Source organism: Loxodonta africana, chromosome 3 (assembly GCF_030014295.1).
Source record: "Loxodonta africana isolate mLoxAfr1 chromosome 3, mLoxAfr1.hap2, whole genome shotgun sequence".
NCBI lineage: Eukaryota > Metazoa > Chordata > Mammalia > Proboscidea > Elephantidae > Loxodonta > Loxodonta africana.
Window position 1 is genome coordinate 136,407,593 of NC_087344.1, and position 23,000 is coordinate 136,430,592.

Consider the following 23,000-nt stretch of genomic DNA (forward strand, 5'->3'; position numbering starts at 1 on the left):
ACAGTTCTCGGCATAGATGAGTGAGCACCTCCAGCACTGCATCTGTTTGTTGAAACATCTCAATTGATATTCCATCAATTCCTGGAGCCTTGTTTTTTGCCAATGCCTTCAGAGCAGCTTGGACTTTTTCCTTCACTACCATCAATTCCTGATCATGTGCCACCTCTTGAAATGTTTGAACATTGACTAATTCTTTTTGGTATAATGACTCTGTTTATTCCTTCCATCTTCTTTTGATGCTTCCTGCATCATTTAATATTTTCCCCATAGAATCCTTCACTATTGCAACTTGGGGCTTGAATTTTTTCTTCAGTTCTTTCAGCTTGAGAAATGCTGAGTGTGTTCTTCCCTTTTGGTTTTCCATCTCCAGCTCTTTGCACATGCTATTATAACACTTTACTTTGTCTTCTCTAGCTGCCCTTTGAAATCTGCTGTTAAGTTCATTTACTTCATCAATTCTTCCTTTTGCTTTAGCTGCTCGATGTTTGAGAGCAAGTTTCAGAGTCTTCTCTGACATCCATCTTGGTCTTTTCTTTCTTCCCTGTCTTTTCAATGATCTCTTGCTTTCTTCATGTATGATGTCCTTGATGTCATTCCACAAATTGTCTAGTCTTCGGTCACTAGTGTTCCAAAATATGACCTTGAGTATATCCCACCTGAACATGGTTCCAGTAGGTATCCAAAATAAAACACCAGTAGAAGAAAAGGCACTAGAACTACCTGACAGATAACTCAAATCTCTAATATTCAGAGCAATCCAAGAGCTGAAGCAAAAAGCGGACAAAAATGAGGGAAAATAGACAAATTTATGGATAAGGCAGACAAATTCATGGAAAATACAGACAAAAAATGGAAGAATTCAGGAAAATAATACAGGAACAAAATGCCAAAATAAATTCTTAACTAGAAATCATACGAAAACAATTAGGAATCCAGAAGATAAACACCAAGATTTCAGAAATGGACAGCATCATAGTAGGGCTGAGGAACAGGTTTGAAACAATGGAAGACAGGATCAGTGAAATTGAAGACAAATAAAAAAAAATTTTTTTTTCTTGGCTACAATTCTGCTTGAGGAAAAATCAGAAAAAAAGAATGAAGAAAAATGAACAAACCCTCAGAATTATGTGGGATACAATCAAAAGCAAAAATCTGCATGTGATTGGAGTTCCAGAACAGGGAGAGAAAATGGAAAACACAGACAGGATCTTTGAAGAATTGCTGGCAGAAAACGCCCCTAATATCATGAAAGAAGAAAAGCTGACCATCCAAGCTCAATGAACCCCATATAGGATAGACCCCAAAAGAAAAACACCAGGGCATATCATAATCACACTTGCTAAAACCAAAGACAAAGAGAAAATCCTGAGAGGAGCTTGAGAAAAACAAAAAGTCAGGCACAGAGGAAAAACAATAAGACTAAGCTCTGATTATCCAGCAGAAATCATGCAAGCAAGAAGGCAATGGGATGACATACATAAAACCCTGAATGAAAAAAACTGCCAAGCAAGAATAATATATCCTGCAAAACTTCCATTCAAACACGGTAGTGAAGTTAGGACATTTCCAGATAAACAGAAATTAAGGGAATATGTAAAAACCAAACTAAATTTACAAGAATTATTTAAAGGGATTCCTTTGGCCTGAGAACAAATGTCAAACTGTAGCCTGAATCAAGTAGGCAAGATTGTACCAGCCAGATATTAATATAGGAAGTGAACTCTCAAGGACTATCCAAAACCAAAAGAATTGCAACAGGGAACCAGAGAAATAAATCTGTAAATGACAAAAGCATCAGAACAATAAAAGAGGGAATAAATGGTGTACATATAGAACTTTCTAGTGGAGAAGAAGGCAAGGCAATACCAAGTAATAATAGACTGTTTGACACCTAGGAAGATAAGGGTAATTTTCAAGGTAACCACAAAGAAAGCTTACAAAACTACTCATCAAAATAAAGAAGAAAAAGTAAAGTCTCAATAAAAGCAAAATCTACAAAAACAAAAGAAATCCACAAACAAAAGGAACTCAGGACAGGAGAGTAAAAGGAACAAAGAAAATATCAGCATCACAAACACACACACACAACGCTACAAAACGACAGCAATAAACTCACACCTATCAATAATTACACTGAATGTAAATGGCCTAAATACATGCATAAAGAGACACAAAGTGACAGCATGGATAAAAAAACAGGATCCATCAATATACTGTCTACAAGAGACACATCTTAGAAACAAAGACATAAATTTATTAAAAATCAAAGGATGGAAAAAATATATCAAGCAAATAACTTCCAAAAAAGAACAAGAGAGGCAATACTAACCTCAGATAAAATAGACTTTAAAACAAAATCCACCATAAAAGACAAAGAAGGGCACTATATAATAATTAAAGGCACGATCCATCATGAAAACTTAACCATAATAAACATTTATGCACCCAATGACAAGGCTCCAAAATATATAAAACAAACTCTAACAGCACTGAAAAGAGAAACTGACAGTTCCACAATAACAGTGGAACACACCACTCTCAGTAAAGGACAGAACATCTAGAAAGAAACTCAACAAAGATACAGAAGAGCTAAAGAGCACAATCAGCCAACTTGACCACATAGACATATATAGAGCACTCCTTCCAACAGCTGCAAAGTACACATTCTTTTTTCCAATGCACATGGAAAGTTCTCCAGAATAAACCATATCTTAGGCCACAGAGCGATCCTCAGCAAAATCCAACACATCAGGATAATACAAAGTATCTTCTGTGACCACAACACTGTCATAATAGAAATTAGCAAGAAGAGAAAGGGAAAAAAAATCGATTATGTGGAAACTGAATAACAACCTGCTTAAAAACCACTGGGTAACAGAAGACATCAAAGATGGAACCAAAATATTCCTAGAATCAAATGAGAATGAAAACACATCATACCAAAATCTCTGGGACACAGCAAAGGCAGTCCTCAGAGGTCAATTTATATCAATAAATGCATGCATCAAAAAAGAAGGGACAAAATCAAAACATTAGAACAAATAGAAAGAGATCAGCAAAAGAAGCCCACAGCCACCAGAAGAAAGGAAATAATAAAGACCAGAGCAGAAATAAATGAGAGAATAGAAAAACAATAGAAAGAATCAACAAGACCAAAAGCTGGTTCTTTGAAAGGATCAACAAAATCGAGAATCTGCTGGCCAAATCGACAGTGGGAAAACAGGAGAGGACAAAAATAACCCAAATAAGAAATGAAATGGGGGACATTACAACAGACCTAAGTGAAATAAAAAGGATCATAACAGAGTATTATGAAAAACTATACTCCAACAAATTTGAAAACCTAGAGGAAATGGACAAATTTCTAGAGACACATTCCCTATCAAAACTAACACAAAATGATGTTGAAAATTTGGACACACCCATAACAAAAGATTGAAAAAGTAACAAAAAAAGTTTACCAACAACAACAACAAAAAGCCCTGGCCCAGATGACTTCACCGGAGAATTCTACCAAACATTTCAGAGAAGAGCTTACATCGGAACTACTCAAACTATTTCAGAACATAGAAAAGGAAGCGATGCTTCTGAATTCATTCTATGAAGCCAGCATAACCCTGATGCCAAAACCAGGCAAACACACAACAAAAGAAGAAAATTACAGGTCAATATCTCTCATGATATAGATGCAAAAATTCTCAACAAAATCCTAGCCAATAGAATTCAGCATCATATCAAAAAATAATACACCACAACCAAGTAGGATTCATACTAGGTATGCAAGGATGGTTCAACATTAGAAAATCAATGAATGTAATCCACAACATAAATAAAAGAACCACATGACCATCTCAATCGATGCAGAAAAGGCATTCAACAAAGTCCAACACCCATTCCTGATGAAAACTCTCAATAAAATAGGTATAGAAGGGAAATTTCTCAATATCATAAAGGACATCCATGCAAAACCAATGGCAGATACCATTCTTAATGGAGAGAGGCTAAAAACATTCCCTCTGAGAGAAGGAACAAGACAAGGATGCCCTTTATCACTACTCCTATTTAACACTGTGTTGGAAGTCCTACTAGAGCAATGAGGCAAGAAACAGAAATAAAACACATCCAGATTGGTAAAGAAGAAGTTAAACTCTCCCAATTTGGGGATGATATGATACTATACGTAGAAAACTTAAAAGGCTTCACAAGAAAACTACTTGGAGAAATAGAAAGGTTCAGCAGAGTGCAAGATATAAGATAAACATACAAAAATCAGCTGGATTCCTATATGCCAATAAAGACAATGATGAAAAGGAAATCAGGAAAACAATACCATTTATAATAGCCCCTAGAAAAAAAAAATACTGGAAATAAATCTAACCAGGGATGTAAAAGACCTATACAAAGAAAACTAGAAAACACTACTGCAAGAAAACAGAAGAAACCTACAAAAATGGAAAAACATACCATGCTAAGGGATAGGTAGACTCAACATTGTAAAAATAACAATTCTACCCAAAGCGATTTACAAATATAATGCAATACCAATCCAAATTCCAACAACATTCTTTAAAAAGGGATGGAAAAACTTATCATTAACTTTATATGGAAAGGGAAGAAGCCCCAGATTAGTAAAGTACTATTGAAAAAGAAGAATAAAGTTGGAGGACTTGCACTAGCTGACCTCAGAACCTACGATACAGCTAAGGTAGTCAAAACAGCCTGGTACTGGTACAACAATGGACACATTGACCAAAGGAACAGAATTGAGAACCCAGATGTAAATCTGCCCACTTATGGTCACCTGATCTTTGACAAGGGCCCAAAGTCCATCAAATGGGGAAAAGATAGACTCTAACAAATGGTGCTGGCAAAACTGTATGCCCATCTGCAAAAAAATGAAACAGGACCCATACGTCACACCATATACAAAAACTACCTCAAAATGGATCAAAGACCTAAATATAAAGCCCAAAACTGTGAAGTTCCTAGAAGAAAAAATAGGATCAACGCTAGAGGCCCTAATACATGGCATTAACAGGATACAAACCACAGCCAACAACACACAAGCTCCAGTGGATAAGCTAGATAGATAACTGGGATCTCCTAAAAATTAAACATGCTCATCAAAAGACTTCACCAAAAGAGTAAAAAGAGAACCTACAGACTGGGAAAAAAAATATTGGCTATTACAAATCAGACAAAGGTCTAATTTCTAAAATCTACAAGAAAATCCAGCACCTCTACAACAAAAAGACAAATAAACCATTGAAAAATGGGCAAAGGAAATGAACAGGCACTTCACCAAAGGCGACTTTCAAGCCGCCAACAGACACATGAGGAAATGCTCAAGGTCTCTAGCCATTAGAGAAATGCAAATCAAAACCACAATGAGATACCATCTCACCCCGGTATTACTGGCATGAAATAACAAATGTTGGAGAGATATTTTGTTGCTGGGTGTGAAGCAGAAACACAAATGAAAGATATAGGGAAATTTGCAAATTTGGGAAACCTGTGCTGATGTTTAGACTTCCTTTTTCTAAGCTTCTAGATCTAAAGTGAGGGCATCAGGGAAGAGGGCCTATTTAGATAAAAATGGTTTGTGAGAGCATCCAAGTAGGTATAATACCCTGTATTTGATTAACGCTTTTTGTTCAAAGTGCCTTTACTTGCTTTCAAATCATTAATTCATCCATAGACACTTACAGGCAGTCAGATATTATTATGTACGTTATGCATTTGAAGAAAGGCTTCAGAAAGTCTATTTGACTTAGTTCAAGTTGCTCTAATAACTTCTCCAGCTAGAACTAAATCAGGGTCAGTCTTTATGTTAATTCCAAATTCTACTGATTGGAAACCATCATGTTCCTGAAAATCTACTACAAGGTATACTCAAGACAGGACCAAATACTGAATAGGAACCAAGCTTAGTGACTTCTGCTGAGTCATCCTTGGGGCTTGAATACTGAAGTTTCCCATAGATCAGTCATTGAAAGGTGCGATTGTAAATGCATTTGCTGGTACAGATAATAGAAAATAGATGTTATAAAACTGGATCAGTCATGGCTGCTCACTTAAGCACTTACATTTGTATTGTCTGACTGGAATGTGGTCCAGTTGATTCACGAGGTACATTTCTGTGAGTAGAGTAGACCATTTACTACTTTGAAGGTGACAGGGTAGTCAGGTTGTCCAATGGAAATTCCACTTACTTGCCTGAGCACGAGCAGAAATGACAACACTACCTTACTGCCTTTAAACAATAAAGGCCATTTTAATACTACATAAATCATTTTGCTTACTTGCTACCACAATACTATTTTGATATATGGCTTTTTGTTACTCTCTTGATTTTACCTGCCACCAGAAAGATTTATTCATCTAAGACTCTTATGATTTGATGATTGTTTGACCCTTAATCCCTAGGTTTAGTATGAAGTCCAGGAATTTCCAGTAGGCCCTGGAGAATAAATTAATGGGAGCCTAGTCTATTTTTAAAAGTCTGGCGTGTGTGTCGGGCAGGGGGTGGGGGGTGCAGAGAGGTTAGTTGTTTTTCAGGGCTAAGTGCTAAGAGCCCAGGAAAATTGGTTGCATTTTACCTAAAGGAAGGGTACTTGCTGAAATTCAATAAGTATTCTATTTGAGGCTGGGGTGAGCTTGTGCAAATATTAGTCAGAGAAGGAAGCCTAAGCTGTTCATCAAAAGTCAAGTCAGAACCCAGGGTATCAGGAGGTCTAAAAGATATGGATAAATGAAAAATCTGAAGTGTGGCCCTGCAAACTTAGGTGTTAAGCAGCAGTGACCAAAGCCAGTGTTTAAATATTCTCCATAAGTGATGTGGGGAGGGACAACTCATTTAAAGGACTGGTAGCAAGAGAGAAAACCTTAATGTTGTAAAACAAGCAACACTTTCTGGTAAGAAAATACCTTTTTTATATAATAATATGAAATTAAAGTTCATGGGGCAGGGAAACTTCCAGTGATAAAAAGTCTATTACTTTATGAAGAAATCAAGTCCATTATTGGACATATCTAATTTTTAGATCTATCCCTCTTGTATTGACCTGAACTCTTTACCACTCACTGGACCAGCTATCTGAAAGTGCTTTCTAAATGACAGGCCTTCAATCTGTGAGAGCACCAGAGTGGTTGGATTTTAAATTTTCTTTTCTAAATGCTAAATTTCTTCATTCCATCAAGTATTTTGCGTATGATAACATTTCAAACCTTTCTCTGGACTCATTTAGTATGTTAGTGTCACAGAGTGTTAATGCTTAAGCTAGTGGATGTTAGATTCAGAATGTGAAAGACAATTCTCCCACTTATTAGCTGTGTGACCTTAAAAAAAACAGCTTAAGCTTTCGAAACCACTCTTTCCTAATGTACAAACTGTTCGTATCTCTAAGACATAATAATGTATGTATTTCAATCTGTGGTATCTGCTACTATTGGTAGTTCAGTTCGTTTTTAACAATTTCACACGATTTGGTTATATTGGCTTTATGTCTACGTAAAAACCCACATTTTTCGTGTGAATTGCTCTCAAAATAGATTGCTCACATCCTGCATTTTTGTAATTGATTTTTTAATTAAAAAATATTTTATTGTATTTTAGGTTAAAATTTACACAGCAAATTGAGTTCCCATTTAACAATTTTACACAAACTGTTCCGTGACATGGTAAGAATTTTCACAATGCGTCAGCATTCTCATAATTTTCATTCTGTTTGTTCTGTTTCCATTGATTTAGCTTCCCTTCCCCTCCTTGCCTTCTCATCTTTGCTTTTGGGTAAGCGTTGACCATTTGGTCTCACATAGTTGATTGTTTAAGGAGCATAGTACTCATGGATGGTATTATTTGTTTTATAAGTCAATGTTATAAAACCTCCAAGAGTAGCTTCAGTTCTAAGTTCAAAGGGTATCTTAGAGCAATAGCCTCAGGGGTTCCTCTAGTCACTATTGGTCCAGTAAGTCTAGCCTTTTTTAAGAATTAAAAATTTACTGTATATTTTTCTTCCATTCTGTCTGGGGCCTTCTATTGTGTCTCTGGTCAGAATGGTCAGTAGTAGCTGGGCACCATCTAGTTCTTTTGGCCTCAGGTAAAAACAGGCCATTGGTCATGTGGGTTATTAGCCTTGTAGACTAATTTCTTCTTTGAGTCTTTGGCTTCCTTCATTCTCTTTTGCTCCAGGCAAGTAGAGACCGCCACTCTACTTGGCCACTTACAAGCTTTTAAGACCCCAGACACTCCTCACCAAACTAGAATGTAGAACATTATCTTTATGGACTATATTATGCCAATTGACTGAGTTCTCCCAGGAGACTATGGTGCGAAGCCTTGTATCCCAGTTAACCAATCCTGAATGTTATTTGGATACGTCTAGGAAGTCTCCATAACTGTGCCCCCATGTACTTTATTATACATATATGGATATATATGGAGAACACACAAAACGTGTATATACACATACCTGCAGATACAGCTATACATTCATGAGCATTTACTCACATATGCCCCCCTATACACATATATGCATACATATCTACCTATGTAAACTCACACGTATTTTTTGGCTTTTATTACTGTTGTTGCAGAATTGTGTATGTTATAGCATTTACTGAAATTGTCCCTTTTTCTTATGTAATTCTTAGTGTCTTCATCCACCTTGGTCAAGGTGCACAGACTTCGTCTATATTTGTTATTGTCTCTTCCATCACCATAAATAACAAGGGTCTGCTTTCTAGAAAGTTATTCCTCCTCCTCCCTCCTCCCGTCCCTGAAAGTCATCTAAGAATGTTGCTTTCTGTGTATATATCTATTCTTGACTTTCTGTAATAGTGGGCCCAAACAGTATTTGTCCTTTTGTGATTGACTCATTTCACTCAGCGTAATGTTCTCCAGATTCATCCATGTCATAAGATGTTTTGCTGACTCTTCATTATTTTTTATAGTTGTGTAGTATTCCACTGTATGTGTGTGCCAAAATTTGTTTATCCATTCATTTGTTGATGGGCACTTGGGTTGTTTCCATCTTTTTGCTATTGTGAATAATGCTATGTAAAAACCGCATGGGGATGGTGTCTGACCTCCACTAAATTCACAAGGGGAAAGGAGAATCAAAATCAACAGCCTAAGGCTGATTCCTGTGAGGCATAGGTCAGACATGCTCCCTTTCTCTGCCATCTTTACCAATTCTGACACCAAACGTCCCTCCCACAGCATTCTCTACTTCTCTGCTGGGTTCAGTAATTCATTGTAATGGCCACACAGAACTCAGAGACGATACTCATGATTATGGGATTTATTAGGGAAATAACAGGTTACGATTTAGGCTCAGGATACAGTTCTTCCATCAGGACAGCCTCTTCCTAGCTGTGATCACAGGCATGCCTCTCCCTGGCCCTAGGCCTCTGCCCGAAGGCACTCAGCATTCTCTCTCTGTGGACAGGGAAGCCCACCATGCCATCTTCTGCTGTCGGGTCTCTCCTGCCACGGCTTCTCACTGTCTTCAAGGTTACAGCTCTCTCTCTCTTGATCTTTCTGCTTCTCAGCGCAGGGATCCTGAGTCCAAAGGATGTGCTGGTTTCTGGCTGTTCTTCCTTGGTGGTGGTAGGATACTCTTTCTTGCCTCAAGGGTGGCTTATTTCAAGCTCAGTGGAATGGCAAAACTGACCAATCCCTTTGGTGGGCCACAATTACCCTATCATACAGTCCCGCCCAATCACCTGGATGGGAGTTACAAGACCATGGTAAGAAAGGCTATACAAAAGCAATCCACCACACTGCATGCTGCAATGAACATGCTCTTATATCACTTGGGTATATGCCTAGAAGTGGAATTGCTGGATCATGAGGTTTTTTTTAAGGTATTTCTATTTCTAGCTTTTTGAGGAATGCCATACCATTTTACATAGTGGCCATACCATTTTACAATCCCACCAGAAATGTATAATAAGAGTTGCAACCTCCCTACAACCTTGCCAGCATTTGTTGATTTCTGTTTTTTGTTGTTGTTTGTTTGTTTACTGAGATGAGATAGTATCTCATTGTAATTTTGATTTGCATCTTTCTAATGCCCAATGAGGACGCCTGGTTGCACACTGGTTAAGCGTTCGGCTGCTAATAAAAATGTTGGCAGTTTGAATCCACCACATCTTGGAAACCCTATGGGGCAGTTCTACTCTGTCCTGTAGGGTCGCTATGAGTTGGAATGAACTCTACAGCAAGGGGTTTGTTTTGGCTTTTTAACGGCTAATGATAGGAGCTCTGGTGGTGCAGTGGTTAAAGTGCTTAGCTGTTAACCGAAAGGTTAGCAGCCTAACCCACCAGCTCCTCTGCAGGAGAAAGATGTGGCAGTAGGCTTCCATGAAGATTTAAAGACTTGGAAACCCTATGGGGCAGATCTACTACTGTGTCCTATAGGATCGCTATGAGTCAGAATCTACTTGACTGCAATGTGTTTGGTTTTCAGTTTCTTGGAATAGTTAATGATCATGAGCATCTTTTCATGTGTTTTTTGGCCACCTGAATGTCATCTTTGGTGAAGTGTCTGTTCGTGCCCTTTGCCCATTTTTTGATTGGATTGTTTTTCTTTTTGTTGTTGAGTTGTTGAAGTTTTCTTTATATTTTAGAGAATAGACCTTTGTCAGATACTTTTGCCAAGGATTTTTTCCCAGTCTATAGGTCTTCTTTTTACTCTTTTGGTAAAGTCTTTTGATGAACATAGTATTTAATTTTTAGGATGTCCCAGTTATCTAATTTATCTTCTGTCTTTGTGCTTTTTTAGTTTTATTCGATTGGCTATTTATGCTGAAAATTAGGTCCTCCAGTTTTGTCCCCGTGTTATTTTCCAGGGATTTTATAGTAGTTTTAGGTATAAAGTCCATTTTGAGTTAGTTTTTGTGTATAGTGTGGGGATGGATCTTGTTTCATTTTTCTGCAAATGTGTATCCAGTTTTCCAACACCATTTGTTAAAGAGACTGTTCCCTCTCCATTAAAATGGACTTTAACAATTTGTCAAAGATCAACTGCCTGTAGATAGGTGGGTTTACTTCCGGTTTCTCAGTTCTATTCCATTGGTCTATGTGTTTGTCACTGAGCCAGTACCAGGGTGTTGTGACTGCTGTGACTGTATAGAAAGTTCTGAGTTCAAGAAGTGTGAGGCCTCTTACTTTGTTTTTCTTCAATATTTATTTACCTATTTGGGGCCTCTTTCTTTTCCATATAAAGTTGGAGATTAGTTTTTCCATTTCATTAAAGAATGTTTTTGGGATTTGGATTGGGATTGCATTGTATCTATAGGTTGAGATTTTCACAATGCTTAGTCTCCCAGTCGATGAACATGCAATATTTTTCCATTTATGTAGGTCTGTTTTGGTTACTTGCAGTAGTGTTTTATAGTTTTCCTTGTATATGTCTTTTATGGCCCTGATTAGGTATATTACCACGTATTTTACCCTCTTGGGTGCTATTGTAAATGGTATTGTTTTCTTGATCTCTTTTCAGGAGTTCCCCTTGTTAATGCAGAGGAACCCAACTGATTTTTGTATATTGATCTTGTACCCTGCTACTTTGCTGAATACTTTTATTAATTCTAGTAACTTTCTCATGGATTCTCTGGGATTTTCTATGCATAGGATCATGTCATCTGTGAGTAAAGATAACTTTACTTCTTCCTTTTCAATTTGGATAGTCTTAATTTCCCTTTCTTGCCTTATTGCTCTGGGTAGGACTTCCAGTACAATATTAAATTAGAATGGTGATAATGGGCACACTTGTCTCATTCCTGTTCTTGGCAGAGTGCTCTCAATCTTCTCTGTTGAAAGTAATGTTGGCTGTAGGTTTTGCATATATGTCCTTAATTATTTTGAGGAATTTCCTTTCTATTCCTATTTTACTGAGATTTTTTATTAGGAAAGGGCATTGGATTTTACCAAATGCCTTTTATATAGCAATTGAGATGATCATGTGATCCTCTTATTTTATTTATGCAGTGAATTATGTTGATTGATTTTCTAGTGTTGAGCCTTCCTTGCATTCCTGGTATGAATTCCATTTGATTATGATGTAGGAATTTTTTGATATGCTCTTGAATTCTTTTGGGTAGAATTTTGTTGAAAATTTTACATCTATATTCATGAGGGATATTGGTCCATAGTTTTCTTTTTTTGTGATGTCTTTGCCTGCCTTTGGTATCAGGGTTATGCTGGCTTCATAGAGTGAATTAGGGAGTATTCCTTCCTTTTCTATGTTCTGGAATAGTTTGAGTAGAATTGGTGTCAACTCTTCTCTGAATGTTTGGTATAATTCTACTTTGAAGCTGTCTGGGCTGGGTTTTTTTGTTGAAAGGAATTTTTTTAATGACATATGATTTCTTTTGTTATGGGTCTGTTAGATTTTTATTTCTATTTGTGTTGGTTTAGGTAGGTAGTGTGTTTCTAGAAATTTGTCCATTTCTTTTAGGTTTTCCAATTTGTTGGGGTACAATTTTTCATAATATTCTGTTATGGTCCACTTTATCTCATTCGGTTTTGTTGTAATCTCACTCATTTCATCTTTTGTTTGGTTATTTGGGCTTCTCATTTTTTTCCTTTGTCAATTTGACCAGTGGTTTGTCAATTTTATTTATCCTCTCAATGAAAAGTCTAGTCTTTTTTATTCTTTCTGTTGTTTTTCTGTTTTCTATTTCATTTTTTTTTTTTTTTCTGCTCTGATCTTTATTATTTCCTTTCTCCTAATAACTGTGGTCTTCTTTTGTTATTGCTTCTCTATATGTTCAAGTTATCGGGTTAAGTTATTTATTTTGTACCTTTCTTCTTTCTTGGTGTATGCATTTATTGCTATAAATTTTCCTCTGAGCACTGCTTTTGCTGTGACCCAGAGGTTTTGATATGTTGTGTTTTCAATCTCATTTGATTCTAAGAATTTTTTAGTTTCATTTTTAATTTCTTCTACTACCCAATAGTTTTTAGGAAAGGTGTTACTTAGTTTCCATGTATTTTTTTTTCTTTTTCTTTCTGTTATTGATTTCTAGTTCTGTAGTGCTGTCTTAGTTATTTAGCACTGCTATAACAGAAATAACTACAAGTGGATAGCTTTAACAAACAGAACTTTATTCTCTCACAGTCTAATAGGCTAGAAATCCAAATTCAAGGTATTAGCTCCAAGAGAAGGCTTTCTTTCTCTGTTGGTTCTGGAGGAAGGTCCTTGTCATCAACCTTTCCCTGGACTAGGAGTTCTCAGCACAGGGACCCTGGGTCCAAAGAACATGCTCTGCTCCTGGCATTACTTTCTTGGAGGTATGAGATTTCCATGTCTCTGCTCACTTCTTTCTTTTATATCTCATAAGAGATTGACTTATGACACAACCTAATCTTATAGATTGAGTCCTACTACATTAACATAACTGCTACAAATGCCACCTTATTAACATCATAGAGGTAAGATTTATAGCACATCAGAAAATCACATCAGATGACAAAATGGTGGACAATCACACAATACTGGGAATCATGGACTAGCCAAGTTGACACACATTTTTTGACATTTTCTTGAGGGGATACAATTCAATCCATAGCAAGTGTTATGGTCAGAGAAGATGCTGTGTATTATTTCAATGTTTTTGAATTTATTGATGCTTGCTTTGTGGTCTAATATATGGTCTATTCTGAGAGTGGTCCATGTGCATTGGAGAAGAATGTGTACTGTGCTGCTGTTGGATGGTGTGTTCTGTATATATCTGTGAGTCAAGTTGTTTGATTGTGTTATTTATATCTTTGTTGAGTTTCTTTCTAGTTGTTCTGTCCATTATCAAATGTTGTGTGTTAAAGTCTCCTACTATTATTGCAGAACCTTCTATTTCTCTTTTTAATTCTGTCAGAGTTTGTTTTATGTATATAAAACTCTGTCATTGGGTATATAAATTATATACTTACTATTGTTATGTATTCTTGGTAAATTGAACACTATATAATGCCCTTTTTGTCTCTTATACTGAATTTTGACTTAAAGCCTATTATTAGAGATTATTATTGCCACTACTGCTCTTTTTGGTTACAGTTTGCTTGATGTATTTTTTCCATCCTATTTATGTCTTTGTCTCTAAGGTGTGTTTCTTGTAGGCAACATATTGCTGGGTCTTGTTTTTTTTTTTTTTTTTAAAATCCATTTTGTCTCTGTCTCTTGACTGATACATTTAATTGATTTGCATTCTGTGTGATTATCTATAGGTATGAATTCACTGCTGCCACTTTGTTATAATTTTTTTGGTGTTACTAGCGGTTTCTCTGTTCCTCTTAATTTGATCTTGTGAGTTCTTTTTGTATAAGGATTTTCTTTTCCTGTCATTCATTGTAGTTGTTTTTGTGTTTATTCCTTTTTATTTTCTTCTTCTTTATTTTGGTGAGTAGATTTATTACTTTTCTTTGTGATTTCTCTGAAATTTACCTTTATCCTCCTAAGTTTAAAAGAGTCTATTGTATCTTGAAATTGCCCTAACTTCCTCTCCATATGTAAGTTCTATAACTATACCTCTTATTCTCCTTTTTGGTTTTGAAGTTATCATCGTTTACAGCTTAACATCTCTAGTTCCCTGTAATTGGTTTTGCAGCTTTATTTTATTTTTGTGAAATCTTTATCTGATTTGGTATTTGGGTGATGCTGTCATGTGTCTTTATCTCAGGCTGTTGTCTGTTGTCATTGTCTGTTGTCTGATGTCCTAAGGACTCCTTTTAATATTTCTCATAAGGCTGGCCTGGCTTTTACAAAGTCTCTTAATTTCTGCGTATCTCAGAATATCCTTGTTTTGCCATCATTTTTGAAAGACAATTTTTCTTGATATATGATTCTTGGTTGGTAGTCTTTTTCTTTCAGGATTTTATGTATGTTATCCCATTGCCTTCTTGCCTGCATGATTTCTGATGAAAAACCAATGCTTAGTCTAATTGGTGCCCCTTTGTAAGTGATACTTCATTGTTTTTGTTTTTTTTTTAGCTACTCTCAGAATTCTTTGTCTTTGGTTTTGGAAAGTTTGATTATGATATGTTTTGGTGAATTCCTTTTGGGGTCTGTCCTGTATGGGGTTTGTTGAACTTCTTGGATGGAAACCTCATCTTTCATGATATTTGGAAAGTTTTCCACCAATATATCTTCAAAAATCCTCTCTACTCTTTTTTTTCCTCCTTGTCTTCTGGAATTCCATTTACATGTAAATTATTCCTCTTGATAGTGTCCCACAGAACTCTTAGGTTTTCCTCACTTTTCTTAAGTCTTTTTTTCTGATTGTTCCTCAAACAAATTAGTATCAAGGGATTTAGCCTCTTTCTTCCATTGATTCAATTCTACTTCTGTGTCATTCCACTGAGTTATATATTTCTGATATTTTATTGTTAATCTTCTGAATTTCTAGCAGTGGTTTTTGTATGGTTTCTGATTATCTATTTAGTTTGTCAATTTGTGCTTGTATTGTTTTCTGAATTCTTCTAGGGTTTTTTTTTCTGTGTTTTCCTTGACCTCTTTGAGGAGCCTAAATATAAATCTTTTGAATTCCTTATCAGGTAGTTGTCATTCTATTATCATTTCTTCCTAAGATTTTCTGTACCTTTGTTTTGCTTATTTGTTTAAACCATCTTATCCTGTTTCTTCCTACAATTTGTTATTGTCTGCTGTCATTGAGATGTTAAGGTATTAATTACTATATTTCTTTGCCGATTTATTTATTTTGTTTTGTTCTGATTTTTTTGTTTTGTTTATATATATATATATATATATATATATATATATATATATATATAGGAAACTCTGATGGTGTAGTGGTTTAGTGCTATGGCTGCTAATCAAAAGGTCAGCAGTTTGAATCTACGCTCGTTCAAAACTCTTTGGGGCAGTTCTACTCTGTCCTATAGGTTAGCTATGAGTTGAAATCGACTCAATGGAAACAGTTTATATATATATATATATATGTATATATATATATGATATTTATTTCTTCTCTTTCTCTTTAGAATGTCTTTCTTCCTTTGTATTATTTTTAATTGCTGTTGTTTTGTGCAGGGCTTTGAACTGGTTCTTCCTGGTTCAGTCACGGCTGAAGAAATGAAACTGGAACAGATCTGAATTTTTAAAATTTGAGTGATCCAGAGCCATAACCAGAATGGGAAAAATTATGGGTCAAAGCCCTGGAATGGGAAACTCAGAAGAGGTGTAGTGAACCCTTTCAAGAGCCTGATGCATGAGATTGGATTATTGTCAGGACTGAGGAGAATGATGCATATTCAAAGCAGCACGGTTGGTCACCATCTTTCATTGGGACACCACTGTTCCCAACTTCACACAAAATCCAATAGGCGAGAGATTTGGTTACTATGCAACGAGTACACTGCCTTTTTTTTTTTTTTTTTCCCAAGACGGGGATTAAGTTTCTAGCAGGGCTTCAACTTGTAATTTTTCCCTTCCAGTTATGGTTCCACTTTACCCAAATTTTAAAAACTTGAATCTGTTCCAGTCTACCTTCCTCAGCCATGACTGAACCAGGAAGAACCATTTTGAAGTCCTGGTTTCTGGTACTGGTCTATGTGTGACTTTGGTGGTGTTGGTTGACTGGTTGTGATTTCCTCTCACTAGTGGATATGGTGTTCCACACCCACTTGTGAGTCCTCTGTGATTAGGCTTGTATGTCTCCTCTTGCAGGACCGAGTGGAAATGGGAGAGCAGGTGGGGAATTTTCAGCTGCCACTCTATGGATCCGCTACTTCGTGGGTGCCACCTGTCCAAATGATCAGGGACCACTGCTGGTGAGTAGTTCCATCCCTAGTTTCTGGCTCCCTCCCTGCTCTGTGATCACCTGGATCCCTGGAGCTCACATATGCCTTCCTGAACTTTCTCTCAGATCCAGCTCATGTTCTGCTCACCTTGCTTCACTCCAAGTTTGCCTACACAGTATCTATGCCTTCTATTGGAAATTCCATGAAGTTGCCTTCCTGTGCTCCTCACCCAGGAATGCTGCTTGCTTTGTCTCAAGATGGCAACGCTGCACCAGGCTGGCTGGCAGGGAGCCTAAAATTGACAAATCTCCTTATTCACTGTTTTCATTCAGTTTCTCCTTCCATTCAGTGTTCAGTCTAGTTCTTCATCCTTCCATTTGTTGCTCAGGGTTCCAAAATTATCATCTGTATCTGTTTCTCTTGGTTTTTTAGGTCTTTGCTGTAGGAGGACGTCATGGTGTGTCTGACTAAGCACCATCTTGGGCCATCTCCTGATTTTTTAATTTTTAAAAACAAGAATTTACAAGTTGCACGATTTTATGTTGTTTTTGGCATTTAAACCCACATTTACAGTGTAGTTAAAGGTTTATGCATAATGATCAATCATCTTCTAGTTAATTCTTCCTAAACCCACCTGCAGATTTTGTTTCTTCAGTGAGCATTTATTGAGCACTCTTACTGGGGCTATATTTCAAGTACTAAAATAGGCATGAGACTCATGATCTAGCAGAGCAAAATTAAAACAAACAAAATTTGTTAAATGTTATAAATGAGTTGATTCAACAAATACTAATTGAGCTCTTTACTCTCTACCCAAAGCTGTGCTTACAGGTATCATTGTAAGGTGTGTGGAATTTCTTTTTGAAACAAGAGTGAAAATAAATAATCGTAGTTTCTAATAGCAAGTGTCTATATACTTTTAAGCAAAAGACAGGAAGAGAATGTTGTTGGAATGAGCGACTCCCGTAGGTGACATACATCCTTATCCTTTTGAATTACCATTCAATGAACTATGTATTTACACAACTTTGCTATTATTTTTTCTTATTCTCCGTTATTACATTGAGAGACTGTTCAGTGCTTTGTTGAAATCTCGAAACATGTTTATGTCTGCATCAAATCCCTCATCAACAGCTTAAAGTACTCTCTTAAAGGACAAAAGAAAATAGTGCTGGATTGCTTTTTAATAATCCCATAAACCCACTCTTTGTGTTTCTAAGATATATAAACCATCTGCTTGTGTTTTAGGATTTTTTTTTTTAAAGTTCATTTGTAGGATGATATTCTTATTTTCAAAATATGTGGTATTTTGTACTGCTTTGCATGCAATGAACTAGATTATCCCGGCAAGTGAGCTTCCCTTATGCACCAAAAGGGGCACTTTGGGAAGCTACACTAACTCTCAAAGCCTGTTAGGGCATCACTCCTGAAATTGCTTCTAAGATGCTTAGGAATAAAAAGCTGTAATGACTTAAAGTAATAGTTCACAAAATGCTATCTCAGTGATTCAAGCATGTTTAACTTGCATGCAGGGCAGAACTTACCTACCAGTTCATTGTCTAGGAATCAAGCTTTGTGATTTCTAGACCAGACTCTGTCACTAACTAGTTGTATGGCTGTGGGGAAATCATGAACCTTTATAGTTTTTGGTTTCTACATCTAAAAAATATGTGGGTTAGATCTTAGTATCCTGAAGAGTCCCTTCCTGCTCTAAACAGTAATGATTCACAGAAGAGACTCAATGTGTAAAAAAATTAAAAGATCACATGACAATGCAATGAATATGTGTGTGTATGTGTTACAATATATTACAGGGATCCAGAAACATGTCTGGTTGACATATTATTATTTGAGACAGACTGCCAGAAAATTGATCCTCTGCTCTAACCCAAATATCTACCACAATACGCCTCTATAGATCTATAGATCTCTGCTCTATTTCTTGATTATCCAAAGTTCTTCTTATTAAAATCTTTTGTTTTTACTGCAAAGATAAAACAATTATCTACAGAAAGTCTTGCATACAATCTCAGAAAAAAAAAAAAGGAATCTTCTTTCAAAACAGATTAGCTTATTGTATTTTCACTGAGACTTGGGAATGGCAAGGTCAGAACAAATTTGAGACCCCTCGGTCTAGCATTCTGGGGAGTCCTGGTGGCGCAGCGGTTAAGAGCTCACCTGCTAACCAAAAGGTTAGCACTTTGAATCCACTAGCTGCTCTTTGGAAACTCTAGGGGGCAGTTCTATTCTGTCCTATAGGGTCATTATAAGTCAGAATCAACTTGACAGCAAAGAGTTTGGGGGTCCAGCACAGTCAATATTTGATGGTTGAATCTTAACCTAGGGAGTAGCTTGAGCTTCCTAGGTTTTGAGGACCTCAGATTTAAGTTTTGAAAAGATTATCCACACCAAATTTCATCATCATCATAGTGTGTTCTAAGACTCCCAGCCAGGAGATTTCTTGTGATAGACCTTGAATCATTCTGCCTATTTGTTCTCAGAAGACTGCATCATTGACCATTCATACCACTGTATATGTTGCATTGGTTTGTAAAGATCCTGTAATACAATTATTCTTCACTGTGTGACTACACAAACATTCTGGAAGTACTAATGTTCCTACTGTGTGTTCTACAGCTGACAGAGGTATTATATATATATAAAAAATCTAGACTTAGTGTCTTTTTCTAGGCTAGGGCCTCCTAAAGTGCACTAACCAGAAGCCGCTGTAAGCATTGTCTTAGTCTGGGTTCTCTAAAGGAGCAAAACCAGTGTGAGAGATTTCCTTCAAGAAAATAGCTCACACAATTTTGGGGCCTGGAAAGTCCCAAATTTGTAGGTCAGGTTTTAGGCTAGAGACCTCTGGTGGCTCACGGAATTAAGGGGGCTGGCAAATCCAAAATCTGAAGGTCAAGTGACAATCTGGAGACTTCTGCAGGCTTATTTCCCAGGAATCAGAGGTCATAAGTTGAGATGAGTGCAGGGTAAAGAGATAGAATGAGCTTTGCCTGAACGTCAATTTATAGAATGAAACCTGTGAGAGCCAGTACTTGGCAGGACTGCCTTGTGTTTTCTGGGTCTCACAAGTTTTTCACATTTGACAAGGTGCTATCTTACCACTTTTCTATCACTCTCTATTAGTGGAAAATGTTTGAGTTTTCCTTCTCTGACAGGTTTCTTTCTTACGCAGGCTCTGGCTTTCACAGGTTTTACTATACACTGGAGACAGGCCATACCCCCAAGGAAACTCCCCTTTCAAATGATTGGAAGGAGATTATATTACACTATGGAAGAGCAACCAGTCCAGTGTCTGTCAAATCGCTGAGAATCATAGCCTGTCCAAGTTGACATATAACATTAACTATCATAAGCCGCTTCCTCTCCAACTATTGGGAATGCTCCAAAGTTTGAGTCAATGAGGGTTTTGCTGAGATTAGCTTACCTGGAACCTACTCTTTGTATGTCTTACAGATCCCCTCACCCAGCATTTAAAGCTCCCTGCACAGTAAGATGTGCAAAAACACGAAGACGATAATTCCAGATGTGAAAAAATGTTTATGTCTCATAAAAATAATCAAAAACCACTCAAAATGTGTTTATAGTAGGAACACTATAATGGATTCACTTTTTAAATCATTACAGGACATTTGCTGATTATTGTTTTTGTTTTAATGCTGAAGGGAAAGATGCTTAAAATATTTTGTAACAACCATAGCTCAGATTTAGCATTGAGGTTGAAATCACCCATTTCCCAGGGAAAGATACATACCTGCTTCCTTTCAAACCTAAGCTCATTTAAAAAAAAAAAAAATGCATCTTTTGAAAATGAATTTATTACAAGGCAATTTCCAACTCTTTAAAATTTACGATTTTACATTAAAAATGCAGGAGAAGGGTGTCATACAGGCAAAATAGAATTTTAACAAGAATTGCACGAAAATACAACTTGGAATAAAATCTATGATGCAATGTGAGCATTTATGCCAATAGTATGCACTAATAAGATTTAATAAGTGTACCTGCAGTAAGGATTCCACTAAACTTCTTCTGATTTCATGTCCAACTAAGGTTTTGCAAGGTCAGGACAATTTCATTTGGTTCTTAATATTAGAAAATACAAGAGAGGCACCAACTGACCAAAACTAGAGTTCTCAGAATTCTTTTTCAGTGCAAGTAGCTTAGTTTCTACTGTAATAAAAGTCACCAAACTATATTTGCTGGCAGTGGGTTAATTCCATGATGGCATTGGCTATGATACAATTTAAGTAAAATTATGGGGTAGAATCTGTCGGCACGAATCTTGAGTAGGAGGAGTAAATGTTTCATCGCACATTGTGTGCTTCCATGTCCATCTGGTGTTCTGAAAGAAGAAAAGCCGGGCAGGTCTACAAAATGTGCTTCGTGGTACATTTGAGAAAGAGGAATTCAGAAGATAATGGATATTCATGTTTTTTTTTTGTTTTATTACAATACCTATTAGTAAAAAAGGAGCCCTGGTCACTCAGTGGTTAAGAGCTCGGCTGCTAACCGAAAGTTTGGCAGTTCAAATCCACCAGCCACCCCTTGGAAACTCTATGGGGCAGTTCTACTCTGCCCTGTAGGGTCACTGTGATTTGGAGTTGACTTGACAGCAGTGAGTTTTATTAGTAAAAGGGCACTAGACTGAACAGGATATAATTTTTATTTTGCTTAAAATGGATTTTGGAGACATTTTTGTTCTCACTTGTAGAGGACAAAAATATTGTTTCCAGATATAGTTACAGATTTAATAACAAAAAATCCCAACTGAAATTTTGACTCTAAAAGTATCAGCTGACCACTTTTCAGTGACCTTTGCCAAAATGGAAATAAATGAGTCCCCAGTGCATGATTCCAATCTTGCATTGTTTAATTATATATATATATGTATATATTTACGTATGTGTATATATATATATATATATATATAGAGAGAGAGAGAGAGAGCATGCACTGGAGATGCAGTGGTTGAAGCAACTGACTAGTAACCAGAAGGTCGGTGGTTTGAAACCACCAGCAGCTCTGAGAGAGAAAGATGTAGCAGTCTGGTTTCATAGAGATTTATAGCCTTGGAATCCCTATGGGGTCACTATGAGTTGGGATCAACAGTTCTACTCTGTTCTATAGGGTCTCTATGAGTCGGAATCGACTCAACGGCACTGGGTTTGGGTTTGTATATATACGTATTTGTTTCTGTTGCATGCTGTTGACTCAATCTTGACTCATAGGTACCAATGGGACAGAGTAGAACTGCTCCATAGGGTTTCCAAGGCCATAATCTTTATAGAAGAATATCACCAGATCTGTCTCCCATGGGGCTGCTGTGTGTATTACAACTGCCAACATTTTGGCTAGCAGCTGAGCATTTAACCATTGCACCACTAGGACTCTCTCTCTCTCTTTATGTATGTTGTTCGGTTAAGTTGATCCCGACTCATAGTGACCTTATAGGACAGGGTAGAACTGCCCCATAGGGTTTTCTAGGCTGTGGGAGCAGATCTCTAGGTCTTTTCTTCCTCAAAGCTCTTGGTGAGTTTGAACTGCCAAACTTTCAGTTAGCAGTGGAGTGGTTAACCATTGTACCACATATTATACATATTACATGAATTTATAATATGATATGTATATATATGTAAAAATGACATAGTGGAGGATGCATCTGACTTCCTCTAACTTTATGAGGGAGAAGGAAAAGCAAGATCAATAACATCAACTGCCCAAGGCTGATTCCTATGAGATGAGGGTCAGGCATACCTCCTCTGGCCAAACTTTTTACCCATTCTGATATCAACTGGTCCTCCCACAGCACTCTCTGCTCTGCTGGGTTCGAAAATTTGTTGCAATGGTCACACAGAACTCACAGATAATACTCATGATTATGGGGTTTCTTAGGGAAGTAATGTTACCGGAGAGAATCCGTCAGGTTCTTGTCTCCTCTGAGTAAGAATAATCAGGAGAAATCGACCAGTTTTTACACTCAGGCAAAGGTTTATTGTAGGCGGCTTGCAAGTGGAGATGAGGAGGGCCTAGGCAATGCTTACCCCTGTCTCCCTGAGAACAGACTGGGTTAGGCATTGTCTTTATTCATGAAACAGGTGGAGATTTCTAAGAGAAAGGGAGGGATTATGAAAAATCAAATGCATGTGTGCACACAGCTGGAATTCAAGATGGATTTCCCCGCAAAGCCTGATGGAACAAAGATAGGGTCTGTCGCAGGGCT